A 26,957-nucleotide genomic window follows, 5' to 3' on the forward strand; every position below is an offset into this window, starting at 1 on the left:
AGTTGGAGACTATAAATGAAGGTGACCCTACTATTAAAATTGCTAAACTTGATGGTCACTGGGTAAGGTATGAAAACTTGAGAATGGAGGAAGATGAAAGAATTACTTCTTTTATGGAAAGAGTCAATGAAATTATCTTGGGAATTCAATATTGTGGTGGATCTCTGAGTGAAGATGAGATTGTTTCTAAAGTATTGTGAGCTTTTCCACTGGATTACAAGATGAAGGATACTACAATTAATGAGCTGAGAATAATGTCTAACACTTCTGTCAATAGGGATACTTTGGTTGGAAAGCTATCTTCTTTTGAGCTTGAAGAATTTGGTCCTCAAGGAGCCTGCAAAGATAGATTTTGCATTCAACGCATCTACATCCTCAACTGGCAAGAGTGATTGGAAAGAATTATATGCAAAGGAAATGTAGGATATGAGGAAACAAGATGAAGTGCTTGAGGAAATTGAAGCCCTATTTTCTAGAAGAGTACCTAAAGGTCCAACAGGAAGTAAGTATGAAGGAAAATAACCTTTCAAATGTTTTGCATGTAATAAGATAGGTCATTTTGCATCTCGATGTCCAGAGAGGAATTAGAGATTTGAGGAGAAAGCTAGAAGATCTTTTAAGCCCAACCATGAATATCAGAACAAGCATAAGTACAGGAGGAACAAAGATAAATCATGCTACTATGTTGATGAGGAAGGTGTAACTGATGATTCTAATGATGAATTGAGAAAATATTTAGCTAATGGATCTGACAATGGAAAGGAATGGGTATTCTTAGCTATCAAGGTAGCTAATCTGGAACCTTTCATTCAAAATGAAAAGAAGGCCCTTGCTACTAAAGTTGAAGATAGAAATGAATGGGTGATAGATAGTGGATGTTCACATCATATGACTGGAGATAAAAGGAAGTTTCTATCTTTGCAAGAATTTTGATGGTGGTGTGGTCAGATCTAGAGATGACAAAGCATTCATGATCAAAGGAAGAGGAACTATATTATTGGATGATAAGCATAACACTGATAATGTTTATTATGTTGAAGGTTCAAGGCATAATCTTTTGAGTGTAGGATAGTTGGTGGATAAGGGATTTAAATTATAGTTCAAGGATAGAAAATGCAAAATCATCAATAGATCTGGATTGGAGATTGCAACCGGTACTCAGACTAGAGGTAATATCTTTCATTTGAAATCTGGTGAGAAGACATGTTTGATTGCACATATTGATGAGAGTTGGCTATGGCATAAGAGGTTGTGTCATGTGAATTTTGATTGCATTGAAAATATCAGTTCAACTAAGCCAGTTAGAGATATACCTAAGATTGTGAAGCCTCATAACATAGTATGTAAGGAATGTCAAATGGGAAAGCAAGTCAGAACTTCTTTTAAGAGTATTCAAGACAAATATAATGATGTTCTTGATCTTGTTCATACTGATTTGTGTGGTCCTACTAGAATAAGAAGTTTTTCAGGGTGATAGATACTTCATGCTAATCATTGATGACTATTCTAGAATGATGTGGGTTACTTTTCTAAGGGAGAAATATGAAGCCTTTGAAAAATTCAATAACTTTAAAGCTATGGTTGAGACAAAGACATGATTGAAGATCAAATGCTTAAGATCTGATCAGGGTGATGAATTCACATCCGGTGAATTTAACAATTATTGTGAGAAAGATGGGATAAGGAGACAATTGTCTACACCCTAGACACCTCAACAAAATGGTGTTGTGGAAAGAAAGAATAGAACTATCCTAGATGCAGCTAGATCTATGATGATGGAATCTAATTTGCCTCATATCTATTTGAGAGAAGCTATGAGCACGATGGTGTACACATTCAACAGAGTTCATATCGAAGGAGACACTGATAAGATGCCTAATGAGTTATGGTTTGGTCATACACCTATTGTTAAGTACTTTAGAATATTTTGTAGTAAATGCTATATCAAAAGAGATGATTCCATTATAAAGTTTGATTCTAGATGTGATGAAGGGATATTTCTTGGTTATTCTAATGAAAGCAAAGCATATAGATGTTATAACAAGAGATTGTAGAGAATTGTGGAGAGTGCTAATGTCAAGGTGGATGAGCAGTATAGAGGTCAAATGAGAACTTATGAGAGAGAACCGGAAGTGGAAATGGTCATAACTAAATTGGTAACACCTATACCAGAACAGAATGTTGAACCAGTTACTTTAGTAGTAACAGAAAATTCAACAGTAACTAAAGATCAGAGCAGAGAAACAGAAAATCAGAAGACTCCTAGGTATGTAAGGTTGAATCATTCAAAAACTCAGATCATTAGAGACAAGAGAAAAGGAGTGATGACAAGGAGAAGGTTGGCCACTCAAAAGGTATTCTTAATTTCTCAAGTTGAACCGGTATCAGTAAATGAATCATGTAAGGATGAATGTTGGATGAAAGCTATGGAAGAGGAATTGGATTAGATAGAAAAAAACAACACATGGACTTTAGTTCCCCGACCTAAGAAATAATAATGTTATTAGAACTAAATGGGTTTTTAGGAATAAATTGAATGAAGATGGACAAGTTGTGAGGAACAAGGTTAGATTGGTTTGTAAAGGATATTCTCAGAAGGAAGGAATTGATTATGATAAAACATTTTCTCCGGTAGCTATTATTGAAGCTGTGAGATTATTTCTTGCTTATGCTACCCATAGGAAATACAAGGTTTATCAGATGGATGTTAAGTGTGCATTTCTAAATGGAGATCTTGAAGATGAAGTCTACATTGAGCAACCTGATGGATTTTCTCTTTCTGATGACAATAACATAGTTTGCAGATTGAGGAAAGCTTTATATGGATTGAAACAAGCACCTAGAGCTTGGTATGCTTGATTGGACAAATATATTTTGAAGCTTGGTTTCACTAAAGGTAACGCTGACAGTAAATTATAGTATAAGATCACTAATGATGACATATTGATTGTTGAGGTCTTTGTGGATGATATCATTTTTGGAGGTGAGGAAAAGTTATGTATAGAATTCTCTGATAATATGAAGAATGAATTTGAGATGTCTATGATTTGAGAAATGATATTTTTCTTAGGTCTGCAGATTATTCAGACTGATAAAGGTATTTTCATCTGTCAAACTAATTATTCTAGAGAGTTGTTGAAGAAAGTTGGTATGGAAAATTCTAAACTAGTTGGTACTCCTATGGTTACAAGTGAGAAATTGACAACGAAAGATGTATTAGCTCCAATAAATCCTACAAGTATAAATCTATTATTGGAGTTTTGTTATATTTGCCTCAGATTAGATCGGATATAATGAATGAAATTTGTATTGTGTCTGTAGACGTATAAAAATGACCACCTTCCTAAGTGAATATTTAATATTCATTTAATTCTCATTCCTCTATTTAATTAAATTAAATTTAATTTAATTTAATTAAATCATTCCCATTCATCTATTTGATTAAATAAGTTATTCAATTTATTTAATTAAATTCACCTAGGTCTTTCATATCATTTAATTGAATAAATCACTTTATTTAATTAAATCCTCTTTCTACTCTTTTTAATTAAATTTACATTTAATTAAATTCTTCAACTCAAATAAATAAATTAGATTTACTTATTTAAATCCCACACTTGTATATATGCAAGTTGTATCTATTTTTGTTGAAATAAAGCAATTTATTTTAATTAAAATTACCCTCCATCCACTTGCATTCTCCTACATTTCCCACTTGCCTCTCTAAACCCCTCTTCTAGATTCTTCTAAACACTTCTAAATTAGCCCAACCCATCTACTAAATATTGTCACATCCCTAAACAAAGGGAAGTCAGTTCTCAAACCCTCAAAGTCTTTGGAAACCATTAAAGACTTTATGTCTTCAACAAGTTAACCTTGATAGTCTTCCAAACCATTAATGGTTCACTCAACCCTCTTGCATGATTAGAGACTTTTTCTCTAACTCAACCCACATCTAACCTAGGGGTCTCATCAAGCATTCATTGCTTTCACCATGTTTATTCCTTTAACCCTTGCACAAGAGTTTATCCTTTGGGTAAAAGATTTGTCCAATGGATAACCTTAACCTAACCTTAAACCTTACCTCCTAGGGTAACCATGAGGTCTGCTCAAGCATTTAATGCTTCTTGCATCCCCTCTCAACCAGTCTTATGCTGACAATTGTCACCATTTCATTGGTGAGAATTGAGTGCATGGATTGATAACTTTCAATTCTAGCCCTTGATAAGATTATCCAATATTGACCATCCATTGCCCTGTTTTTCCTATAAATAGAGCCCTCATTCATCCATTCTTAGATCCAAGTCTTTAGCATCACACTTATAGGCATTTTACTAAGCATATCTAGTCATTTTATCAAGCATTTAGTCTCTCTTTGAATATAAATAATCTAATAATCATTTTAGAATCATTTCTATTGTCATAAATGATCATATTAGGCTAGTATATCATGTTAGGATAGTTCTTTTACTAATCCTTTCAACTTATCATCATATACATGCTAGTTTAATTCATTTTTGTTAATATCATGCACATTTAGGATTGCATTCATGTTAGATTGATGAAACATCCTTCATTCTCATGATTGTCATCCCTAAGTCACTTTTCTCAGTGATCTAAGAGAAAAGACATTGGCTTGAGGGGTCTTGTGAGATAGAGAACAATGGAACATCCCTTGGGAAGTTGAGCTATTCCATATAGCTCCATAACTTGCACCAAGAGTCCCATTGGTGTGTGGGCTTGTCCTGAATTCGTATTTTCGGTTTCATCACACCACTTTTCCCACACACATTTCTGGCACCCACCATGGGGCATAACCCCATTTATCAAATCATTTTTGATGTAGGACTAACTTTGCAGGTATGCGAAAAACTTGAATTAGCACGTGGATACCATCCTTTAGCACATCCGGTCTGTCCTTTGGCGCATACCACTCACTATTTAGCATGTTGGACTTGAAACTTAGTGCATCCCATAGTAACCTTAGCGCATAGAACTTATGCTAATTCATGTAAGTCTCGGCACTTTAAAACATCAATGTAGTGCATTCATGCAACAATGTAGCGCATCTAGGTTTTTGGTTAGCACATCGGTTCCATTCTATAGTGCATCTGGTCTATAGATTAGCACATAACAAACATAGAGAGAAAAACACAAATGTAAGAAAGATAGAAAATTAGACTTGTAGAAGTCCACTTGGAAAACTCTTTTTGCTAACTAATTTTTATTGCAGGTCACTAACCTTTGTTTGTAGGGTTGGGAGATTTCCATTTTACTAAGTTTAGGCTTTTGATTGAATTTTTTTTATTTCTAACTTTGTTAAGTTAGTTATTTGGAGTTTTCTTCATTTCCTTATTACTAAAATTAAACTCATTTTCCTTTTGGGTAACTTAAAAAGAACAACAAACAAAAGCCTTACCTTGCTTTCATAGGAAGAGAAAACACTTCATTTTTGGGTTTTAAAAATAACAAGGCAAACTTTATTTTTGCAAAGTTTTAAGATGAACCTCAGCATCCTTTGGTGTCTAAAAGGATCCATTTTATTTTTTTACATAAGTTAAAGAACCTCATTTTTCCAAGTTCTAGATAAAACAAAAGAGGGAAATCCATCCCCAATCAAATTCATTTTGTTGACCATATCAAAGAATTTGCTTTGTTGACTAGGATTTCATTACTTAGATTAAAAAATCACTGATTTGAAAGCTAAAAAGAACACCATGCATTTTTGGAGCAACATCTCCCAATAGACTTAGCAAACAATTGAATTGTGAGATTAAAAAGAATTATTTTGTGCCTTGTCTCGAAAGTGGAAGGTATATGCTCTCCCCTTAACTGGGTGACCAAAAACAAAAACCACTCTTACACTTTCAATATTTCAAGCATTTACAACCTTTAGCAGGCCTGCCCTCCTGAGTTTCTCTTAGAGTGCCTTTTAAATGGTCGGTGAGAGGGGAACGACCTAAGTGGGAAATGACTTTATCACCAAGTGTTCCAACCCACTATAATCAAAAGTGGAGGGTAATGAAATTCCCTTCAATGGTTTTGCTTAGTGATTCACCTTCCCCCAGTATCATTATGATACGTAAAGACTTTGTTCTAAAGGTTCGGAAGCCTCCCGACGGAGTTTATCACTGAAGACCAAACAAGAAGCTTGATTATGAACTTTAGAAATAGAAACCTTGAGCCGAGTTAGTATCCAAACATCCTCAATATCATAGTGCAAGGGTGGGGAAGAATCCACCCCCAAGATTACTCACTATATATCTCCCAAGATAGTTACTCAATTGTGAAGCAATTCACTTTGGGTTAATTTTTGGTAAAAGGTAAAAAAATGGGCGCCCCCTAGGGGGTGACACGACTGTTTGAGCTGACAGAGTATCGAGACTAGTGGGCTATGCTACTGTTGATGACCTTTGTATAAAGTCTATCTAAATTGTCATATTTATATCCAAACCCATGAAAACATTGGGGATTTGAACACATCCTTGCAGAATATACACTCTTTGTTTAGAATAGACAAAAATGGTTGTCTTTTTCATGCTGTGTTTGCATTTTGTACTTCAAAAAATGATCCATCAAAGTTGAAAAAGTGTTCAAAATTTCTGGAAAAACCAAAAACAAGACAAACAGAGTAGTTTAGCGCATAGGAGCAATATCTTAGCACATCTGAGTCAAACTTTAGCACATAAAAGTTGAAACTTAGTGCATTCATTCTCAAAACTAGCACATAACAGTTTGAACATTTGGAAACTTTTCACTAGTGCCCTTAGACACCATATTAGCGCGTTGAAACATTATCCTTGCACATTGGGGGCAAACTGTAGTGCTTTGGGTCTAAACATTAGCACTTTTTGAGGCCATATTAGTGCATAACCATTCCTATCATAGCAAAATTCAAAACTCTGGTTTAGCATGTACTACAGGTAGCTTAATGCATTGGTGGCTTAAAATAGCGCATCTGAAGCAAACTTTACTGCATCCAGTCTCTGTCTTAGCACATAGGTAAAACTGAGAAAAACAAAGAGAAAAACTGAGCATTCTTGAAAATTTTTATCATTAGTTTCAAATACCCTTTTGGATCCTCAGTCAACCTCATTAGGCAAAACTTGAACCAAAACATCAAAAAATATTCCAAACAATCAAACAAGTCATTCTTAGAACAACAGTTGTCAGAATCCAAAACTAGCTAAGGATAACACCTTCTCCTATCAAAATCGGGTAATATCATCACATTGATCAAAATATATGCCAATTAAATGGATTCCATCAACAAAAAATACCTAGTTTAAACCGAAGTTGTCAAATCGAGTCTTTATATCGGGAAGCTCTTATTCTATATCATTTGATGCACTTTGTCGTGGGGGTGCATCTAAACCTTCATTTGATAAAGTAGACTTAATTTTTCAAACAAAGTATCATAATCCAACCAAATCAAAGGAAACCATTGATCACTCGTGTATGACCACTCCTCATATTGTGAGAAGAAAAAGTCTTCATCACAACACTAAGTTGAAGAAACGACAACCTAGTTCCCATAAACTTGCTAAATGGAATAGATTTCTCTACATCAATCACCAACTCTTCAAATCACATCGCACATTTCTCCGTCATATGCACTTGTATCTTCAAGACAATTCAAACAAATTTGATGAAGAAACATTAAGAAGTAGAGCCTTTTTCCAAAAATCAGCATTCAGTCAACGCTTAAATCGTGGAGGAAAGATCAATCCATCTTCCTTCCCAAAAGTTTTCATCACTTATAACATAGCTCAATTTGAACCAGCAACCCTTGAACAACAAGAAGAAGAGGAGTTTGTCCCCTTTATCACAGAACGTTTCTACTAGATGCCCATTGTTACTTGCTCTCAACGAAACAAGCAAAGTGAACCACAACTAGAATCCAATATGGGTCGCAGATTATCAAACCCATTCAATTACACTGATCTAGGAGAAACAAAAATCACTGAAGAGCTCCTTCAAGAATGTCAAGAAAACCCTTCGTTTCAAAAACTTATGGAAAGACTCATAGAGACTGACAAAGGAAAATACATGCTCATGCTAACAAGCAAAGAAGTTAGACTTCCTGAAGACTTCGATACCAAAATATTTAGGACATACGACCCTGAGCAAAACATACCTAAACAACATAACATACCAGAACACACACATACTTGAGCTAGGGATAACAAAAGGGAAGAACCCTTCCCTCGGCAAACAAATGTGCCTTTGGTTGCTCTTACACAACAAATAGAAATGTTGCAAAGACAAATGCAAGACATGCAACAGGGGACCATAGTACGCTATTCCTTAAACAAAATTTGTCCTTACCCTTTTGATAGGAGATTAAACATCATACCTTTTCCCCCAAATTTATATATACCCAAATATGATAAATATGATGGTAAGAGTGATCCCCGTGATCATGTTCGGGAGTTTTGTACCATGAGCCTTGAATTTTCCCATGATGACACTTATTTGATGAGGTTGTTCCCAAGATGTTTGGGAGGACAAACAATGGAGTGGTTATCTAAACTTACACATCCTATCAGATCCTTTGATGAGTTGGTCAATAAATTTATCACTCAATACTCCTACAATATTCAACATGCAATTACCATGCTAGATATATGTAATACCAAACAGAAATACAATGAAACATTCATGGTGTTTCTTCAATGTTGGAGACAGATGGTTTTGAGATATCCTTGAGATGTGCCCAAAAAGGAAAAGATGAAAATTTTCATCGACAATCTGAATAGTGAGATGAGTTACATACTCAAGCTCCAATGCATACCATCTTTTTCCAAGTTAATCAAAAATGGAATCCAAGTAGAGGAAGCATGTGTCAAGAAGGGAACATTGAATTTCTTGAAGGAAGGAGCTAATTCATCCAACTCTCACTTTAACAATCAGAACATCAATAACAACTTAGACAAATCCAGGTTCTAGACTAGAAACAAAAATGCTGGTAACAAGGGAGGAACTGATGCTAATGATATGAAGTCCAAACAACCAGTATTGGCTTTATCAGGTAATCCTTAGGCTACCAAGAATCAAAAGGGTGTTAACCAAATCACTAACACTTATGCACCAAATACCAATCCAGGACCTTCAAATGCAAACAACACCAACAATACCCAAGGCAACAACACAAATCGAGGACCTAATCCTAATTTGAGGGGTAACACCAACAATTTTCCAAATAGACCCACTTACACACCTTTGGGGCAATATTTAGAATCATCATTCCAGGAACTCCTAGCAAACAAGATCATCACATTACTAGCCATAAACAACTTCGAACCTTAGATTAAACAACCTTGGTGGAATGACTCACATTTCTATGATTTCCATTGGAATAAAGGACATCACACAAATGACAGCATGAGGCTTAAAAACATTGTTCAAGACATGACCGATCAAGGTAATCTAATAGTTGATGGTCTCAAAATGAATGGTGAACATGACGCTTTTAAAAATCCTCTTCCAAATTATAACAAAGAAGGAGCTTCATCATCAAATGATACATGAGGAGCTCGCATCAATCATTTGTACAACAACACTATCAATCATATGTCAATATAGGATAATCAGATAAACGTCATAAAAATCAAAGACAAATAAGACCATACATCAATCAATGTGACAACTCGAGCTCAAAAATATGTTTTGCAAGGGCATACATCAACATCAACCACTATCCCCAAGACTCAATATGTTTTGCAAAGAACCCTTGCTCAAATATCCATTCTTGAGTTACTCAAACTCTCGCCAAAACATAAAGACATCCTGGAACAAGAACTAGTTGAAACAAATGTACCTCAAGATCTAGATATTGACAAATTTCAAGCCATGGTGGCTCACATGACAGGGCCTCATAAGCTCACCTTTTTTAAGAATGATAATATCTCCTTGAGCTATCCACATAATACTCCCCTTAATATTGAAGTCTTAGTCTACAAACATTGAGTTATAAGAGTATTAATAGATGGAGGATCTGGTCTGAATATTTGTACCTTAAAACTTATCTATGCATTAGGCTTCTCTGAATAGTCTATTGATCCACACAAAAGGATCACCATCAAGGCATATGATAATGAAGAGAGATCATCCAAGGGAATGGTGATACTGCCTATTCAAGTAGGATTGATACAAAGAGACACTATGTGCCAAGTCTTAGACATAGACCTCACATACAATATTTTATTGGGTCATCCTTGGATACATGAAATGAAGGTGGTACCATAAAATTACCACCTGTGTGTTAAATTTCCATATAATGGATAGGGGATTTCTATATCAGCAGATAATAACCCCTTTCAACATTGCAATGCTATGGGGTCAGCCCAAGACAACTTGGTTCCACACAACAGGGAAGCTCAATGGTGCAGGGCACCTAGCACTCCAATAATGTAAGCTTTAATTTATTTCTAGTTTGTGAGTTAATGTGTGATGTAATAATGGACCAACCATTGTGGACTCAGTAGAGCCATGGTTGAGTTGTCCAAATTTTGGTTTGAGTCAATTGTGCTCAGGATGTTGTTAGCCTGAGAAGTGAGATGCTTAGGTGGTTCACAGGAAAAATACTCCAGTTGAATGTGTTCACGATTTAGGAGTAGATTGAGTTGTGTTTAGGTCTTCTAGGGTGCTAGAGGACTTTAAAGAGTCTTAGAATGCAATAGAATGCAAAATTGCATCCTGGAGCAAAAGTTGTCAAAAGTTGCTGAGCAACATTTTGCAATTTCTTGCAAAAGTTGCATTTTTGGTTATGGGCATTAGGAAGTTGGTTGAACCAACTAAAAAAAGTGGATATAAGCAAAATTTTACTTCATTGTACGGGTTGGAGGATTAGAAATGCAAGAGCAAGTTTTTGGTTTGTGAAACAATCTTGTTTCCATCGGTTTTTGACAATTTTGTCTTGTTTTCATTGCTTGTACGATCTAGTACAGACTTGATGGTGTAAAATCATTGCCATATTTGTATGTTTATTGTATTTGATTTCAATAAGGTTGATTTTTAGGTTTTATTGTTCCCGGTTGTAGAGATTTCTCCCATTCTTTGCAACTAGGAGCAAAACCCTTGCAAGTAGGGTTTAAGAGCAAAAAATGGCTCTAGCCTAGGAATTCTTTGATGGAACTTGTTGAAATCATTAAGAATGCTAGGTGAGAGTCTATATATAGTTTTAGAGTAGGGTGTGTGATTTTGCAGGTCCAAGAGGAGGAGAAATAATGAAGGCCTAGACTCACCGTTGGAAGTAGGTGAGTTAGGACAGTAAGCAAAGTGTGATTTGTGAGAACATGGAGATTGATGCAAGCCCAAGGGGAATATGTGTGGAAAGCCCTCTGATTTCTCTTGAAGGTTCCCAAGGTGTTTAGAGTAGGATATTTGACTGGTGAAGGGTTCTAGACCAACTTTGTCAATCCACCGATTAATCCTAAAACCCCACAAAATAATGCAGCATTTGAAACCACACCTGTACGAATAACCCAGATGCACTTTTATAGTATTGTCTATAACTTCCAAAGGGGTATCTAAATCCATGATTTATTCCTAGGCTTGTTTGGGAATTTTTCAGATTAAACCCCGAAAACCACTTAAGGAGGGCTAGTGCAATTAGTCCTATTTAGGTGTCGGTAGAGACCTAGAAGGCTTGAGAAACCATGGTGATGGATTTGGTGAGTCCTAAGCTTCAAAACACATTGAAGACACCTTATTAATGCATTGGGAAACCATAAGAAGAGTTTGTGTGTTAAGATCCTAGCAAGAGTGGTTGGAGCCTAGGAGAGGTGAGTGTGAGTAACTGAGGTGACAACCTCAAGTGGAGGAGTTGATTGTCCAGAAACCATTGGCTATACCTAGGAGGCAAGTCAAGAAGGTTTAGACCTTGGAGGTCTCATTATCATAACCCTTACCAAGTGCCATAGGAAGGACTTGAGTAGTTGTAGGGATCAGTAGGACAAGTCACTCAAGAAGGTGAAACAAACAAGGCTCCAAGACTCTCTACATTAGAGTGGTATCAAAGCCATTCTTTGAAAGATTTGGTGTATGTGAGATTGTGAAGAATTAGAAGCCAGTTCAATGCCTCCAAAGGCAATGAATCCAGAAGCCATCCGACAGATGGTGACAGAGATGATAGAAGGATTGAAGGATGCAGAAGGAAGTAGAGGAACCAGAGAGGTAAAGAAGGAGAAGGGGAAGGTTAAGACATAATGGAGTGATGCAACTGATGAAGAAGTGGAAGATGGAGAGGAACCGGCAGCAGTAGCTATGCCTCGAGACCAAAAGTTATTCCTAGATGCAGTCAAATCTATTTCTAAGGACAACTTGGATGGATCACCCATATATGGAGGAAACCTCAATGGAGAAGAGTTGCTAGATTGGATAGAAGCTCTCAATAATCAGTTTGATTATAAAGAGGTATCAGAAGAGAAAAGAGTCAATGTGGCCAAATCAAGAATGAGAGGATCAACATTGGTTTGGTGGAATATGATACAAGAAGGCAAAAAGAAGATAACTCCATGGGAATGTATGAAGATCAGACTTAAGGCACAATTCCTTCCAGGAGATTATGAAGTTCAAATTCATAAGAGACTCCAAAATCTGAAACAAAGGGAGTTAGATGTCAATGCATACAGTGAAGAGTTCCATAAGCTCAGTTTGAGGGCTAGGAAGCATGAGAATGAGGTGGAGAAGTGGGCCAAGTATATGAATGGCCTTAGACAAAATATACAAGCCGACACAAGTATCCTCACCCCAGACACTATCCATAAGTGTTTTTAGTTGGCCCTAAGGGTAGAGGAGAAGATCAAAAGGAGGAGTGAACAAAATCAGAAACATAGGGGAGGAAAGAATTTCAAAGGTAGAGGGAACTTTGGTAGAGGCAGCAATCACCAAGAAGTGAAGAGGAGCAAGGTCAAGAAGGTAGTGGAGAGTCTCAAAGAGAAGCATTTAGAGGATCCTATAAAGGAAGGAGCAATTTTAGGGGTAGGTTTGGAAACTCAGTTAGAGGAAATACATTTTTCACTGGTAGGTGTTATCATTGCAATCAAGTTGGGCATACCATGAGTAAGTGTCTGGGGAAAGCCTCAAGTTCCACAAGCTCATACATGGGGGAAAGAAGAAATCAATTGTTGCAAGAGGACGACACTTAGAGTGTAACTTCTTCAACCAGTAAGGCAGGCCTAGTGACAGAGGGAGAAAATTTGATGATGATGAGAACAATGCTCAAGATACCCCAAGCTCAAGAGCCACCACAAAGGAAAAGCTTGTTTAGGACCACTTGTAGGTCCCATGGGAAGATTTATAAAGTGATTGTAGATTCAGGTTCCACTTAGAATATTGTCTCAATTGAAATGGTGGACAAACTCAAACTAAAAAAGATTACCTCACCTCACTCCCTACAAGGTCTCATGGCTCAACTGGGGTCAAAATGTATTGGTTGACGAACAAGAATGGGTGGATTTTTAAATTGGTGAGCACAAGGACAAATTATTATGTGACATATTCCCTATAGATGCTTGTCATTTGTTGTTGGGTCATCCATGACAATATGATGTGAAAGCTACCTATGATGGGGAGAATAACAACTATCTTATCACCAAGAATGGGAAGAAGTATCAAATAGATCCACTACCTGAACCAAGGGAAGAAAATAAAATAGGCTCAAGTGTGATGCTAATGAGTGGAAAAGAGTTTCTGAAATAGTTGAAACAAGAAGGGCATCAAGGCCATGCTATAGTGTTGAAACTTAGAGAAGAAGCTAAGGCAGATCCAATGACTGAAGTGCCTCAAGAGGTGCAAGGACTACTCCAACAATATGCAGAAATGATAGGGGATCACTTACCTAATTCCTTGCCTCCAATGAGAGGTGTAAATCATCAAATAGACTTAATACTAGGGGCCAATCTACCAAACAAAGTTGCCTACAAAATGACACCTAGTCAAAATGATGAGATTGTCAAACAAGTGCAAGAACTCTTAGACAAAGGGTTTATCAAGAAGAGTTTGAGTCCATGTGTTGTTCCTACTATGTTAGTTCCTAATAAGGGAAGCAAATGAAGAATGTGCATGGACTCTAGAGCAATCAACAAGATTACTATAAGGTATCGGTTTCCCATGCCAAGGATTGAAGACCTATTAGACAATCTAGGAGGTGAAAGCTACTTCACAAAGGTGGAATTAAAGTTTGGTTACCATTAGATCAGAATAAGACTTGGAGATGAATCGAAGACAACCTTTAGAACCAATGCAGGCCTATATGAGTGGTTGGTGATGACATTTGGCCTCACCAATGAACCTAGTACCTTCTAAAGGCTCATGAATGAAGTCTTAGTTGAGTTTATTGGTAAATTTGTAATTGTATATCTTGATGACATTCTGATCTACAACAAGTTCAAAGAGGAATGCCACATGCATTTGGAGATGGTTTTGAAGAAGTTGAAGGAGGCTCAACTCAAGATTAACCTTGAAAAATGTGAGATCTTGAAAATAGAGCATGTATACCTTGGTTTTGTTATTTCTCATGGATGTTTAAAAATGGATCCAAGTAAGGTAGAAGCAATACTTAATTGGCCTATCCCTAGGGGTGTAAGTGAAGTTAGAAGCTTTAATGGAATGTCATCTTTTTATAGAAAGTTTGTGAGAAACTTTAGCCATGTTTGTGCTCCTATTCTCAATACTATTAAAGGAGGGATTAAATGTCACTTTAAGTGGATAGAGGAAGCCAATAAGGGGTTTGAGATTTTTAAAACCAAGATAGTAGAGTTGCCAACCTTTAGATTGCTTGATTTCATTTAGTTGTTTATAGTAGAATGTGATGCAAGCCAAAGGGCAATAGGGGCAGTTTTAAGCCAAGAGGGGCATCCAATAGCTTTCTTCTCTAAAAAAGTTAAATGAAGCTAAGCAAAGGTATTCCACATATGACTTGGAGTTGTATGCAATGGTTCAAGTATTGAAAAAATGGCATCACTACTTGCTGCCCAAAGAATTTGTAGTTTTCACTAACAACCATGCCCTTAGTTTTCTCAATGGGCAAGAGAAATTGAACTAAAGACACCTAAAGTGGGTTGAGTACTTACAATCTTATACATATGCACTAAGCAGGAGAATCATGACCATGCAAGAGATTCAATTGCAAAGTGTGGGTTTGAGTGAGTTAAAAGACCTCTACAAGGATGATAAGGATTTTGCAAAGATATATAGTGTTTGTACTGATTTTTCCAATACCTCACATGTATCTTATTCAAAATACATGGTACAAGAGGGTTTTCTATTCAAAGGTCATCTTCTTTTCATACCTCAATGTTCTATGAGACAAAATATTATTCAAGAGAAGCATCAAGGAGGTCTAGGAGGTTATTTTGGCATTGATAAGACTTTGGAGTAGGTTGGTAGGTTTTATTATTGGCCAAAGTTGCAATTAGATGTGAGAAGGTTTGTAGAGCAATGTACCATCTACCAAAGAGAAAAATGAACCTCAAGTAATAAAGGTCTATATCAGCCCTTGGTCATACCTCAGAGGCCTTGGGAATGTTTGAGCATGGATTTTGTGTTAGGCTTGCCTAGGACACCAAGAGGATTTGATAGTGTGTATGTGGTAGTAGATAGGTTCAGAAAAATGTCACATTTCATACCTTGCAAGAGTACCAATGATGCCACCTATATTCCAGGCCTCTTCTTCAAGTAAATAGCTAGAATTCATGGTCTTCCAATCAACATTGTAGTGATAGAGATGTGAAGTTTTTGAGGAATATTTGGAGGACACTTTGGAGGAAGTTGGGAACCAAGTTATCATTTTCATTTGCCTATCATCCTCAATTAGATGGTCAGATAGAAGTAGTCAACTAATCATTGCATTGGGAACTAGTACTTGGATAGGCATAATATGCATATAATGACTCAGTGAACCATAGCACCGGTAAAAGTCCTTTTGAGATAGTGTATGGATTCCATCCTAGGGGCATATTAGAGCTGAGAGATCTCAGCTCAATGGCACCCAAGAGTGCACAAGGGGAGAACTTTGCAGAAGGCATTAAAGAGGTGCATGATAAGTTAAGGCAGTCCTTACAACAAAAATCTGAGCATACAAGGTTCAAGTTGATAAAACAAGGAGGAAGCTACAATTTCAAGTATGAGAATTAGTGTTGGCATACCTTAGAAAGGAGAGACTTCCAAAAGGGCAGCCTATCAAGCTTATAATGAAGAAAATTGGACCTCTCAAGGTGGTGCACAAGTATGGGAAAAATGCCTATGAGGTTGAACTTCCACCTACCATGGGAATATCTCTTATCTTTAATGTATGTGATCTCTATCCATACAAGGGAGAGTCACCAATAAATTAGAAAGACATGCCATCACCAGTCCATGAATATTGGGTAAAGAATTTGCCACCTAGTCAACCAGTTGAGTTAGAGAGTATCTAGGATACGAAGATTGTAAAAAAGACAAGGAAAGGAGTTTACATGAACTATCTTGTTAAGTGGAAAGGGTTAGTAGATTCAGATGCCATGTGGATGTCACAGGCAGATATACTTCAGCATGGAGTGGAGATTTCAGACCTTATAACTCAAGGGACTTGAGTTTTTTGACCCAGGGAAGTATGGTGCAGGGCACCTAGCACTCCAAGAATGTAAGCTTTGATTTCTTTCTAGTTTTTGAGTTAATGTGTGATGTAATAATGGACCAACCATTGAGAACTCAGTAGAGCCATGGTTGAGTTGTCCAAATTTTGGTTTGAGTCAATTGTGCTTAGGTGGTTCACAAGAAAAATACTCCAGTTAATGTGTTCATGATTTAGGAGTCAATTGAGTTGTTTTTAGGTCTTGTAGGGTGTTGGAAGACTTTCAAGAGTCTTAGAATTCAATAGAATGCAAAATTGCATCCTGGAGAAAAATTTGTCAAAAGTTGCTGAGCAACATTTTGCAATTTCTTGCAAAAGTTGCATTTTTGGTTATGGGCATTAGGAATTTCATTGAACCGACTAAAAAAGGTGGATATAAGCCAAATTTCACTTCATTGTATGGGCTAGAGGATTGGAAATGCAAGAGAAAGTTTTTGGTTTGTGAAACAATCTTGTTTCCACCGGTTTTTGACAATTTTGTCTTGTTTTTATTGCTTGTATGGTTCAGTATGGACTTGATGGTGTAAACTCATTGCCATATTTTTATGTTTATTGTATTTTCTTTCATTAAGGTTGATTTGTAGGTTTGATTGTTCCAGGTTGTAGTTCTCTCATTCTTTGCTACTAGGAGAAAAACCCTTGGAAGTAGGGTTTAAGAGAAAGAAATGGCTCTACCCTAGGCATTATTTGATGGCACTTGTTGAAATCATTAAGAATGATAGGTTAGGGTCTGTATATAGTTTTGGAAAAGGGTGTCTGATGTTCTAGGTCTAGGACTCGGAGGAGAAACAATGAAGGCTTAGGCTCACCTCTAGGAGTAGGTGAGTTAGGACAGTAAGTAAAGTGTGATTTGTGAGCACATAGAGATTGATGCAGGTCCAACGGGCATATGTATGGAAATCCCTCTGAGTGCCCATGAATTTTACCAAGGTTTTTAGAGTAGGAGATTTTACTGGTGAAGGGTTCTATACCAACTTTGTCAATCCATCGGTTAAGCCTAAAACCCCACAAAATAGTGCAACATTGGAAACCACACCTGTATGAATAACCTAGATGCACTTTTCTAGTATTGACTATAACTTCCAAAAGGGTATCTGAATCCATGATTTATTCCTATGCTTCTTTGGGACGTTTGAAAATTAAACTCCAAAAACCGCTTAAGGAGGGCTAATGCAATTAGGCCTATTTAGGTTCCGCTAGAGACCTAGAAGGCTTGAGAAACCATGGCGATCGATTTGGTGACTCCTAAATTTCAAAAAACATTGAAGAAACCTTATTAATGCATTGGGAAACCATAAGAAGAGTTTGTGTATTAATATCCTAGCAAGAGTGGTTGGAGCCTAGGAGAGGTGAGTGTGAGTAACTGAGGTGACAACCTCAAGTGGAGAAGTTGATTGTCCAAAAAACATTGGCTATACCTAGGAGGCAAGTCAGGAAGGTTCAGACCTTGGAGGTCTCATTGTCATAACCCTTACCAAGTCCCATAGGAAGGGCTTGAGTAGTTGTAGGGTTAAATAGGACAAGTTACTCAAGAAGGTGAAACAAACAAGGCTCCAAGACTCTCTACATTACTCAAACTTCTTCAACATTAGATCACCATTAGGAAAAGCTCAAATATTTATCCATGGATTTCAAACAAAAAATGATAATCAAAGAGAAAGGCATGGGAGAATACTCTTTCAAACCGATGTGTTGAACCAACTTACCAGCATCACCAAAATCTCATGGACAACCTTCTGCATCAACACATCAAGGAACACAACCCATCACCAAGTTGTTGGCATTATGTGAATCGGTATAAGGACATAATGATATTGTATGTTGTCATTGATGTCAATATGAGATATGAAGTGAACTGGCATATGAGATATTGTATGATATTGTATGTTGTCATTGATGTCAATATGAGATATGAAGTGAACTGGCATATGTGATATGTGAGAAGAGAGAATTGGTATATGTGTGAACCGGTTTATATGCCAAAGTGAAGTGATATATTGGTTCAAAGATGAACCAGCATGTCAAGGTGAACCGGCATGTAGTTATGGTAACCGACACATGGAAGCATTGTATGACTACCGATTGGTAGGTAGTTTCCACTTCAGGATTTTTGGTTGGAGTACCTCAAGCCTGTGTGACTCAATTGGTGATCTTTGTGTGATGAGTTAGCAATATAACATAGAACAAATCATGTTGCCATGTAAGCCCTATGTGCATGAAGGATCTTGTATGAAGAAGACTATTCCTATCTACCTTAGGAATGTGCAAAGTTTGTCAAACAGTGATAACGCGTGATGGGTTATCAACCGCCATGAAATCGGTGAATAATGGATGATGGAGAATGTCTTGAGATCGATTCAAGATTGTTGCATTTAATGAAGTATGATTCAATGGTCAGGATTGAACCATTTGAATTTCTTAACCTAACAGTTTTAGGGTTTAGGGTTTTTGCTACTGACCTGTCTATTTTCTATAAGGTCGATGTTGTGTTTCTTTCTAAGGTTGTTGGCAAAAGTTGTGTGTGTGTATCCAAGGGAAGTGATACGTGATTCTTACCAGACCAAAGGAGAGAAGAGATACCTGGAAAGTGAATGTGCAGAAGGTGAAGAGGAGACAAAATGGATCTACATTAGCATTGAGTGTTGTTACCAGATCATTGCAATTCCTGTTGATCTTTAACCACTTCAACAGTTGTGAAATCCCTTAACAGGGTAGCCTTAACCGGCTTGATTCAAATCCCCTAACAAGGTAACTCAAAGTTAATGAGTTCTAGGAAGCTATAGAGCTCTGGAGATCCTTTAGCTATTGAGTTTTTGAGATCCTCTAACAAGGTAACCCTAACCGGATTTAACCCTTAATCGGGTATTGTAGCCATCCCTTAACCGGGTGATCCCTAACAGGATCGGTTCCTAGCAGAACCTATTATAATGTCTTTAACCGGACAAGGCTCCTAAATGAGCAAACTTCTAAAGAGTTCAAAAGCAACTTGTGGGTATTCATCCCCACCGTGGTTTTTCCTAGTTGGGTTTCCACATGAAAAATATGGGTGTCATGTGTGATGCTCTTATCTTGGGATGCTTTGTTATTACTTGTTGAGCATATGATGGTTCTGTGTTTTATGCCTGTCTATAAAACGTATTGAACTAACTGCTATGAAGATCTGATGATAGTTTACCTGTTCATGCATAAGGGTGCAATGGTACTATAGTATTGAGCTAAGAGGAAAACTTAGTGAGTGACCAGTTTGTGATTGTTTTAGTTGTTCTGGGTCTTAACTAGTTACACTCTATTTCAACCAGTATCCCTGTTCGTCAGTCATTTGGAGTATTTGCTGTCAAACTAGTTTTGGACTGTATTTGTGTTTGTACCGATTCACCCCCCCTCTCAGTACCAGTTTGGTACTATTTGTTCATCATTGAGTCATCAATTGGTATCAGAGCATCCTCCAGGTCCTGTGTGTTTTAAGCTTAACCGCTTGAGGTAAAGATCCCAGTCAAATGATGAAGAGGGAAGGTCCAAAGTTTAACAAGGAAAATTTTGGTATATGGAAAGATAGGATGAAGATTTTCATCAAAAGCATGGGTGCTCAACATTGGAGTTATTTTGAGAATGTCTATGTTGTCCCTACCGATACTCTCACCAATGACCAAAAGAGAGAGATATAAGAAAATGGGCAAGTCATGGAAGCCCTTATTAGTAGTCTATCTGACATTGAGTTTATTGATGTTCAGGACAAAGTAAATCCCAAAGAGGTATGTGATGCTCTTGAAAATATCTATGGTGGTGATGAACATGTAAAATAGGCTAAGGAAGAAAGCCTGAGAGGGAAGTTTGAAGACATGCGGATGGTTGAAGGTGAGACCATTCAACAGTATGGAATAAGGATCAAAATAGTTGTTGGAGAAATCAAGAGTGTAGGTGGGAAAATAGAAGATTCCACTGTGCTACGAAAAGTCCTGAGATCCCTGTTGCCAGTCTATGCAATTAGGGTTGCTGCTATTCAGGAGCTGAGATCAATAGACGAGACTAAGGTGTCCTTGGACTCCATCATAGCCAAGTTGACAACCTATGAGCTGAATAGTTTTGATGGCAGTGTTCAAAAGACTGAATAAACATTTAAAGCCTCTGCTATACCATCTTGAAAAGGAAAAGAAGCTAGCACTAGTGGTGAACCTAGACAAAGCAGAGAAATGAATGATGAGGAGATTCTAATGGCATTTGAAGCTCTCCTTGCTAGGAAGTTTCCTAAAGGAATCGGTAAATACAAAGGTAAGCTACCTTTGAAATGCTTTTCTTGTAACCGGATAGGACATATTGTTACAAACTATCCTAATGGTGATAACAAGGACAAACTAGAAAGATTCAGGAAATTCAAAGGAGGAAACTAGAGAAACTATTTTGTGGCAGTTGATGAAGGTGTCATAGATGAAGAATTAGAGGATGAAGGAAATGAAGACATTGTGTTTGTTGTTGTGAAAGAAGATGTATCAGACAAGAAGGCTCTTGTCTCCTATTTTGATAATTCCAATGAGTGGATCATTGACAGTGGCTATTCTCACCATATGATAGGTGATTGGAGCAATTTTTTATCCTTGGAAGAGTATGATGGTGGTGTGGTTCACTTTGGCAATGATGCACCATGCATGGTCGAAGACAGAGGGTCCATCTCTCTGAATGGAAAGAGTAGTGCTGACAATGTGTATTGGGTTGATGGTCTCAGACACAACCTTTTGAGTGTTGCCCAGCTGAATGATAGTGGCCTCACTCTAGAATTCAAGAATGGAGTCTGCAGAATCAAAGGAAAAGAGGGTGAATTGGTGGCCACCGACATGCAGACCAAAGGTAACCTATTTCATCTAAATTCAAATATAAGTTCATGTATTATGGCTAAGTTTGATGATAGCTAGATATGGCATAGGAGACTCTGCCATGTAAACTTTGATAACATTGTGAAGGCTAGTAAGATCAAGGTAGTTAGAGGGTTGCCAGTGCTAAGCAAACCAGATAATACCTTGTGCAGAGAGTGTCAATTGGGGAAAATGTCTTCCTCAACCTTTAAAGGTAAATCTTTCACTACTGACAACTTGCTTGATCTTGTGCATACTGATTTGTGTGGCCCTATGAAAACTAGAAGTGTGCAGGGTGATAGGTACTTCATGATTCTCACTGATGACTACTCAAGAATGATGTGAGTCACATTCTTGAAAGACAAGTCTAAAGCTTTTTGTGAAATTCAAAGCTTTCGAAGCATTAGTGGAGAAGGAAAGCGGTAAAAGTATCAAGTGTCTCAGAACTAATCAATGAGTGTAATTCACTTCTAGTGAGTTCAACAAGTATTGTGAAGAATTTGGCATCAAGAGGCAACTGTCTGCCCCCTGGACTCCACAGTAGAATGGCCTAGCAGAGAGGAATAATCGGACTATGGCTAAAAAAGCTATAACCATGTTGATTCAAGGAAAGGTAGCTCACACCTTTTGGAGAGAAGCAGTGAGCACTGTAGTCTACACTATGAACCAGGTACACATCAACAAAGGTAAGGACAAAACTTCTTATGAGTATTGGACCGGTAAGACACCAGTGGTTAGCTACTTTAGGGTATTTGGTAGCAAATGTTACATCAAGAGGAGTGAACATCAGAGAAAATTTGAAGCTAAATGTGATGAGGGAATATTCCTAGGATATTCCACCAAGAGTAAAGCTCTCAAGTGTTACAACAATAGGACTCGGAGAATTATGGAAAGTATCAATGTAAGAGTGTATGAATCCTCTGAGAAAATTGAGGAAACCGGCAGTAAGCAATCTATAAATGAACCAGTTGCAACCTTCTGGGAACTGATTGTCAGTCAACCAAGTACCAGCAACAGTGTTCCTAAACCGATGAGTGCTGATACTGATGAAGATGAGGATGAAGAGGAAAAGCAAGAAGAACTAGTAAAGACCATTCCTTGGTATGTCAAGCTGAATCATGATCCTAAGAAGATCATAGGAGATAAGGATCCAGGAATCCTTACAAGAAGAAAGATCAAAGAAAACTCATGTATGATCTTTGAATTTGAGCCTAAATCATTCAAAGAGGCTCATAAAGATGAAGACTGGATCAAGGCAATGGAAGAGGAACTTGACCAGATAGAGAAAAATGGTACATGGTCCTTGGTACCCAGACCAGAGCATAAAAATATCATTGGCACCAAATGGGTGTTCAGAAATATGTTGAATGAGGATGGCACAGTGATTAGGAATAAAACTAGATTGGTGTGCAAAGGATATGCTCAAGAAGAAGGAGAAGATTATGGAGAGACCTTTGCTCCTATAGCCAGATTGGAAGGAGTTCGTATGCTTCTTGCATATGCAGCCTTTAAAGGGTTCAAAGTATATCAAATGGATGTAAAATCTACATTCCTGGATGGTGTACTTGAAGAGGAGGTGTATATTGAGCAACCAGATAGGTTTTCCTTATCTAAAGATAGTGACATGGTATGTAGGCTACATAAAGCCTTATATGGTCTAAAGCAAGCACCTAGGGCATGGTATGAGTGCTTACATTTCCATCTTGTGAAGACTGGATTTGAGAGAACAAGTGAAGATAGCAATATCTAATTGATGTTTGAAGGAGATCAGATCCTGATCTATGAGGTTTTTGTTGATGACATTATCTTTGGTGGAGATGACAAGATGAGTCATGAGTTTTCTCATGAGATGAAGAAAAAGTTTGAGATGTCACTCATAGGGGAGATTAAGTTCTTCATTGAACTGCAAATCCAGCAGATGAAAGATGGAATCTTTATCACTCAGTCCATATATGTCAAAGAGGTGTTGAAGACCTTTGGCATGGAAGATAGCAAACCAGTCTGCACACCAATGGTGACCATTTGCAAATTGTCAAAGAAGATGATTCTGCACCGGTTGATGAGAAAGAATACCGATCAATGATTGGTAAGTTGCATTATGTAGTGCATAGTAGACTGGATATTGCACATGCAGTTGGCATTACTGCAAGGTTCCAGAAGAGTCCAAGAGAATCCCACTTAGCTATAGTCAAGCAGATTCTTAGGTATCTGAAGGGAATAGTTGACTATGGATTGTGGTACCCATACAGCAATGATTTCATTCTGAAAGTATTCACAAATGCTGATTGGGTAGGAAATGTAGATGACTAGAAAATCACAACCGGTGGTGCATTCTTTCTCAGTGGTAGACTGGTCTCATGGATGAGTAAAAAGTAGAGTTGTATCTCTCAGTCTACAGCGGAAGCAGAGTATGTTGCAACTTTCATGAACTACACTCAGACAATCTAGATGAAGTATGTTTTAAATGGCTTCAAAATTCCTGTATCTGAACTGGTAAGTATATTCTGTGATAACACAAGTGCTATCAATATTTCTAAGAATCTAGTTTTACATTCTAGAACCAAGCATTTTGAGCTCAAGTATCATTTCTTGAGGGAAAAGGTTCAAAATAAAGAGATTGCACTAGAACATGTTTCTAGTAAGGAGTAGTTAGCAGACATATTAATGAAGCCTCTCCCAAAGACTACATTTGTGCATTTAAGAGGTGAATTGGGGGTACTGCCCCTTCAGGAGGTGAACTAAAAGTATTGGTTCCACATCAGTCGGGTATTGCATAGTGAAATTTTTTGTTGATTGATGTGTTGAAGGATGCTACTCTTCAGGGGGAGCAACATAATGGAACAGAGATTCTTATGACTCCACTTTGGCATTGTTGTCAAAAGGGGAGAAGAAGTGAAATGGAGAAGATATCTACAGAAATTGGGGGAGAAGATGTGAAGCAAAGAGATATCTTTGTATACTGCCATCAATGCCAAAGGGGGAGATTGTTGGCATTATGTGAGCCGGTATAAGGACATAATGATATTGTATGTTGTCATTGATGTCAATATGAGATATGAAGTGAACGAGCATATGAGATATTGTATGATATTGTATGTTGTCATTGATGTCAATATGAGATATGAAGTGAACCGGTATATGTGATATGTGAGAAGAGAGAATTGGCATATGTGTGAACCAGTTTATATGCCAAAGTGAAGCAATATATTGGTTCAAAGATGAACCGACATGTCAAGGTGAATCGACATGTAGTTATGGGAACCGACACATGGAAGCACTATATGACTACTGGTTGGTAGGTAGTTTCCACTTCAGGATTTCTAGTTGGAGTATCTCAAGCCTATGTGACTCAATCAGTGATCTTTGTGTGATGAGTTAGCAGTATAATAGAGATCAGACCATCTTTCCACGTAAGCCCTATGTGCGTGAAGGATCTTGCATGAATAATACTATTCCTATCTACCTCAGGAATGTGCGAAGTTTGTCAAATGGTGATAATGCATGATGGGTTATCAACCGCCATGAAATCAGTGAATAATAGACGATGGAGAATGTCTTGAGATTGATTCAAGATTGTTGCATTTAATGCAGTATGATTCAACAGTTAGGATTGAACCATTTGAATTGCTTAACCTAACATGTTTAGGGTTTAGGTTTTTTGCTACCGACCTGTCTATTTTCTATAAGGTCGATGTTGTGTTTCTTTCTAAGAGTGTTGGCAAAAGTTGTGTGTGTGTATCTAAGGGAAGTGATACATGATTATTGCTAGAACAAAGGAGAGAAGAGATACCTGCAAAGTGAATATGTAGAAGGTGAAGAGGAGCGAAAATGGATCTGCATTAGCATTGAGTGTTGTTACCAGATCATTGTAATTCTTGTTGATCTTTAACCACTTCAACAGTTGTGAAATCCCTTAACAGGGTAGCCTTAATCGGCTTGATTCAAATACCCTAACAGGGTAACTCAAAGTTAATGAGTTCTAGGAAGCTATAGAGCTCTGGGATCCTTTAGCTATTGAGTTTTTGAAATCCTCTAACAAGGTAACCCTAACCAGGTTTAACCCTTAACCGGGTATTGTAGCCATCCCTTAACCGGGTGATCCCTAACAGGATCAGTTCCTAGCAAAACCTATTGTAATGTCTTTAACCGGACAAGGCTCCTAACAGAGTGGACTTCTAAAGAATTCAAAAGCATCTTCTGGGTATTCATCCCCATCATGGTTTTTCCCAGTTGGGTTTCCACATGAAAAATATGCGTGTCATGTGTGATGCTCTTATCTTGTGATGCTTTGTTATTCCTAGTTGAGCATATGATGGTTCTTTGTTTTATGCTTGTCTATAAAACATATTGAACTAACTTCTATGAAGATCTGATGATAGTTTACCTATTTATACATAAGGGTGCAATGGTACTATAGTATTGAGCTCAGAGGAAAACTTAGTGAGTGACTGGTTTGTGATTGTTTTAGTTTTTTTGGGTCTTAACCAGTTACACTCTGTTTCAACCAGTATCCCTGTTTGTCAGTCATTTCGAGTATTTGCTGTCAAACTGGTTTTGGACTATATTTGTGTTTGTACTGATTCACCCCCCACTCTCAATACTAGTTTGGTACTATTCATTCATCATTGAGTCATCACAAGTTTTATGGTAAGTTCATTCAATTGGGTACATTAGCACATGAATTAGAAGAAAAAGACATCCTTAGTTGGCTATACAAGGATGAAGGAGAAGACAAAGCTGCTACTATGGAACTAGCTATACCAACACAACATTATGGAAAGGGATACCTGATTATACAATGGATGGGGTACAATGGCAAAGGACCTATAGGTAAGTGTCAAGAAGGCATCACAGAACCATTAGACCCTCCTTCATATATTTCTTGAGACAAAACAAGATTGGGATATGGACACATTCTACCCCCAAAGCAAAAGCCAAATAAATATAAAAAACCTCAATGGAAAGCAAAGAAGAAATATAATGAGGACTCATGGAGAGGCCCATCATCAAGTAGCAAAAATAATAAGGAAAAAGAGAGAACACCAAGAAAAAGAGAAACACCAAGAGGAGATGGCCATTCAAAAAGAAAAAGCATCTTATGAGGAAGTAAACCACATTCAGAAACTTGTTCAAAACAAGGCAAAATCACCCCCTAAAGAAATTACTACTCCCCAAGGAGAGACAATATATGAACAAATAAAAATAGTACAAGAAGGTTCTGATACGAAATTAGAGAAAACTATCCGACTGGTATCAATTATCAGGGATATCTTTTCACCTTACAACATACCTATCAGCAACACTAAAAGACTCTGAGACAATACTTTCAAAATGGATTCTAATGACTATGAATGGGGTAGTTATTCAAATGTTACTGAAGATATTCTTGAGAGTACTATTCATACACCCCTTTGTAAAGAAGGACAAGGTATAGAGTCCAGACTACTTGAATTTGGTCCACAACATATCTATGAAGCCAAAGAAAATGAGCA

The sequence above is a fragment of the Cryptomeria japonica genome, chromosome 7 (assembly GCF_030272615.1).
Source record: "Cryptomeria japonica chromosome 7, Sugi_1.0, whole genome shotgun sequence".
Taxonomy (NCBI): Eukaryota; Viridiplantae; Streptophyta; class Pinopsida; order Cupressales; family Cupressaceae; genus Cryptomeria; species Cryptomeria japonica.